This window comes from Petaurus breviceps, unplaced genomic scaffold, assembly GCF_028583685.1.
Source record: "Petaurus breviceps papuanus isolate PSGF00001 unplaced genomic scaffold, PetGlider_PUasm1.0 41, whole genome shotgun sequence".
Classification (NCBI taxonomy): domain Eukaryota; kingdom Metazoa; phylum Chordata; class Mammalia; order Diprotodontia; family Petauridae; genus Petaurus; species Petaurus breviceps.
The window spans coordinates 2325162-2330475 of NW_027186320.1; the positions used below are offsets into that span (position 1 = coordinate 2325162).

The 5314-nt window shown below is 42.2% G+C and overlaps 1 pseudogene; it reads right to left on the minus strand.

The window, feature by feature from the left end:
* Positions 1–472: 472 nt before the first annotated feature.
* LOC138171041 (phosphatidylinositol transfer protein alpha isoform pseudogene) lies at positions 473–1636 on the minus strand (annotated as a pseudogene).
* Positions 1637–5314: the final 3678 nt, after the last annotated feature.

The following is a 5314-nucleotide window of genomic DNA, read 5'->3' on the forward strand; positions in this document are numbered from 1 at the left end:
AAAGACTAAGTTAGGTGTCAAATGAAGCCTTATTTTTTCCTTTCTACCACATAGATTCCAGTGGAAGAGTCATATGTGTAGTTAGATTTAATCAGTAAGTTCTTATATTCTTTTTTTCAAATGTTTATTTTTAGTTTATATCATTCATTTCCACACATTTTTGGGTTACAAATTTTCACCCCGTCTTTGCCCTACCCACCACCCTGAAATAGCGATCCCACTGTATACCCGCTCTGCTCTCTCCTATGTCCTCTCCCATCCCACCTCTGACTTTCTGGTAGGGCAAGGTGTATCTCTTGGGAGCCAAAGAGGCCTGAGCCAAGACTTTCAATAATTACCTTGATATCAGTGGATATGAAAGACCTCTTTGAGACACGACTATTCCTCAAGTTAGCTCCCAAGTTCTTTTTTTTTTTTTAAACAAACTTAAATCATTTAAATCACATCACAAACGACAGGTATTTCAGCTAAAAATGTCACTTGGAAATAGGGGCCACATGGAAATGGGTCAGAACACAATGGATAGAGGAGGGAGGAGCTGTCCATCCAGTGACCTACACGCCACATGTCTCAGAGGCACCAGCTCCTACACACATGTGCTTAATAATACCAGATGGTGTATTTGTTCACAATATTAAAGGGCATCTAGAGTTAGCTGCAAGGGACTGGAAATCTCCTGTCGAATGGGCACAGAAAGGCTGGGTCTGAAGATGGCCTGTCACTCAGGAGGGTGGAGCTGCTGAACCTTCCTGCTGACCACTGTCTTGCAAAAAGTGCTGAGGGGAAGGGATGGCATTAGTCATTGGCTGTCATTCCTTTCACAGGGTCTTTTTCTCTCATCTCATCCAGCTGTCTCTTGGTCTCGTCTTCCATCCTGCGAATGTCATCCATAGTAAGCTCAACCCACTTATGAAGCCAACAGAATAGCTGCAAATGGAAGTTTGTAAACAGATGCTTCTCTTGCTTCTGTATAAAGTTTTCAACTTTGTTCTGAAGGCCCCACCACTTGAACTTGATCGTTACCAGTTTGTAGGCGCACATGTATGGCAAGTCCTTCTGATTCGACAATTCTTTCTTCCAATTGGGACCCAGTGGTCCCCTTCCCGTCTTGACTGATTTAAATTTTGCTGGATCTTCTTCTTGCTTGTAATCCTTGCTAAGCACCTGGCTGTGATCTGCAATATCTATGAAAACGGTTTCCACATGTTTCCATACATCTGGATCCAGTTTGTGCACATTTTCCAGTGTTCCAAGGTCAGGTTTGTGCCAGGTTTCAATTTTCATCAGGAAGTCATCTTTCATATATTCATTTGTAATAACTGTACTACAGTAGGGGTAGGCATTCCATGCTTTTTCATGGATATTCAGGGCTCCCTCTGGGGCCAGCATTCGAACAAATGTCAGCACTTTGCTCTGAAAGTGGTAGATCTTGTGGGTATACTGGCCTCTCTCCATCCTTCTCATAGGGCTCATTCACCAGGACCTCCACACCTTCACTACCACCAGTTTCATTCTTACTGGCCTCTGCCACCGAATACAGCTGTCCTACTTGGTACTCATCTACAGACACTGACAGGATAACTTGATACTCCTTGATCAGCATCATGCCTGGGCCCAGCATCCGTGTGGCCTAGCCCGCTTTGTGGCAGCCGCTCTCACCTCAGCTCAACCCAGCCACGCTCTTCGTCGTCGTCCTTCCCTCGCCCCTGGCCGCCTGTCCAGCCTCGGCTGCCACCGCCAAGGGTTCCTGGTTCCGCAGCACCGCGCGGGGGGAGGGGCGTATCTGCAGCCTGACTTCTTTTGACATGGGTTACACTTTTAAGGATGTTTATTTGAGTTCTGAGACTAACAGGCTCTGCCCCAACATTTTATTTATTAAGAGCTAAAATATTTGATCCAGCATTCAGGTATCTTTGGGTGGCCAGCTCTAAACGTGATGTCTTTTGAGGATTGCAGCTTTGGCTTTGAAGTTTGCTCTCAATTGTATCCATTTATGACTGGCTTCATTAGCAGGTACCTGAGGCCTAGATCAAAGGTCTTACCCTAAGACTTTATTCTCCTAGATAACAAATCCTTATCAAATTATCTATTCTGTGCTACTTGCAGTATATAACATACTAAGATAATGATAAGAATACTTGAGTCCCCTTCCTTTGTCTCATTTGCTCTATAAAAACCTTGTCCTAAGAATCAATAAAAGGACTTCATCCTTCTTCCCTGAACTACCCACATGGCCTGGTCATTTATTATTCACATCTCCAAATCATGCTAAGTGCTGGACACTGAACAGCCCATGGAAGATCTCCATACCCCAATGGCTATGTATCTTATTTCCCAGTTACATGAAATATATACATATATATATATATGTACATATACATATATATGTGTATATATATGTATACATATGTATGTATACACACATATATTTTAAAGATTTAATTTTAAATTTTGAATTCCAGATTCTTTCCCTTCCTCCCTCATCACCCAGGCTTACTGAAAAGATAAGCAATTCAATATAGGTTGTACATGTGTAGCTATGCAAGACATTTCCATAGTGGATATATTGTGAAAGACTTTGTTTCGGCGGCAGAACCCACAAAATGACACAGAGAAGCTAACCTCCCACTGAGGACAGCCCAGCAGGCTGGCAGAAATACAGTGCAATGCTCTAGGAGCCAAGCGAGCCCCATGCCTAGGCTTTAACCCCAGGGTGGGCCTGACCAGCCTTGGCCACAGGGACTCGAGAACAGCAGCAGCTGTGGCTGTTACCAGATTTATCAACACAGAGATGCGAAAGACAAGGTGAGAGGCCAGTGCAGTCTGGACTTTGGGACCAGTAAGTGGGAGTGCATGGCTTTTACCCCTGGGGCGAGAAGCCACTGAGACACCGGCACAGCCAGCCAGCACCAAGTGATGGCTTCAGCTCCTGGCCTGCAGAGTGTAGGGGCACCAAGCACCAGTCTGAGGGGTAATCGCTCTTGCTTTAACCTGCTTGGATCTGGATTGCAGTCTAGGGTGGAGGTTCTGGGGTGTGTGTCCAGCTTGCAAGAGCATGTGAGACCTCAGAGAGGGCACTCATCTAATACCTCCAACAGCTGAGAAAACCCCAGCATTTGGGACGAAAGCTCCCCTGTCTGGTGGCAGAGTCCTACTGTGGCAAAGGCCCAAAAGTCAAGTAATTGAGTGGAAAAATGAGCAGGCAAAAGAAACAAAGCAGACAGAAGATTCCAACAATACACTCCTATTCTGGTGACAAGAAGGAGCAAGACATGGAACAGGAAGAAAACAGTGAAGTCAGACCTCCTGCACCAAAAGCTTCAAAGGAAAATACCAGCTGGATACAGGCCATAGAGGACCTTAAGAAGCAGATAAGAGAAGTGGAGGAAAAATTGGGAAGAGAAATGAGAATGATGCAAGAAAATTATGAAATGAGAGTCAACAGCCTGACTGAGGAAAATAATACTTTAAAAAACAGACTGACTCAAATGGCAAAAGAGGCTCAAAAAGTCAATGAGGAGAAGAATGCCTTAAAAAGCCGAATTTGCCAGATGGAAAAAGAATCTGAAAAGCTCAATGAGGAGAATCATTGCTTCAGAATTAGATTGGAGCAAATGGAAGCGATGCTGTTAAACAGATCCAAACAAATGAAAGAATGGAAGGCAATGTGAAATATATCATGGGGAAAACCACTGACATGTAAAATAGATCCAGGAGAGATAATTTAAAAATAATTGGACTACCTGAAAGCCATGACCAAAGTAAGAACCTAGAAAGCATCCTCCAGGAAGATCTCAAAGAAAACTGCACTGATGTTTTAGAACTGGAGGGCAAAATAGAGGTGGAAAGAATTCACCAATCACCTCCTGAAAAAGATCCCAAAAAGAAAACTCATAGGAATGTTATAGCCAGGTTCCAGAATTCCCAGATTAAGGAGAGAATATTACAATCATCCAGGAGGAAACAATTTGAATATTGTGGAAACACAATCAGGATAACCCAGGATCTGGCAGCTTCTACACTGAGTGATCGAAGGGCTTGGAATGTGATATTCCGGAGGTCAAGGGAGCTGTGATTAAAAACAAGAGTCACCTACCCAGCAAAACTGAGTATCGTGTTTCAGGGGAAAATATGGTTATTAAGTGAAATAGAAGTCTTTCAAGCATTCTTGCTGAAAAAAACCGAGTTGAATAGGAAATTTGACATTCGGACACAAGAAGCAAGAGAAGCATGAGAAGGTAAACAGGGAAAAGAAATCATAAGGAACTTATCAAAGTTGAAATATTAACATTCCTACATGGAAAAACAATAATTGGAACTTATAATACTTTTCTCAGTAGTTGAAGGGATTAGAAATATATATACATATATATATATATATATACATATATATGTGTGTGTGTGTGTGTTTGTGTGTGACTATATATGAGGGTATATGGGCATATGAATACATATGTATATATGTTTACAGATATACATAGGTAGAGGGCACAGGGCCAATTTAACAGGAAGGGATGATACTTACAAGGTGAAATTAAGAGATGAGAGAGGAATATAATGAGAGGAGATGGGGAGAAACAGAATGGGGTAAACTATCTCACATAGAAGAGGCAAGGGAAAATGGTTACAATGGACGGGAAGAATAGGAAGGCAAAAGGGAATGGGTCAACCTTATTCCCGTTGAATTTGGCTTGGGGAGGGAATGAAATACACACTAAATAGGGTATATCACACTCCAGGAGAGTAGGGGGGAAATAGATGAGAGGGGGGTTATGGAAGGGAGGGCAGGCTGAGGGGGGGAAGTTGGAAGCACCCACTTTTCAAAATGGATGAGATCAAAGTAGAGAATAGAACAAGTGGGAGGTGGGATAGGACGGAGGGAAATATAGTCAGTGTTTTACAATATATCTACTATGTTATGGTTTTGCATTAACCACACATGTACAACCTATATTGAACTGCTTATCTTCCCAGTAAGGGTGGGTGACAAGGGAGGAAGGGAATGAATCTGAAATTGAAAGTTTTAAAATCAAATATTCAAATATATGTATATATATTGAAATATATATGTGTTTGTACATATATATATTCATATATATGTATATATATATATTATTATTAATACCATCTTACATGTAATTGGGAAATAAGATATACAGGCACTGTGGCATAGAGATCCACTGGAAAAGTCAAAAGGGGTATGGGAGAAAATATGGGAGAGGGCAGATTGGAGGAGGGGATATCCTGTGGGAGTGCTATTTTGGTGCGGTGGTTGGGGGAAAAGCAGGGAGAAAATTTGTAACTCAAAATCTTG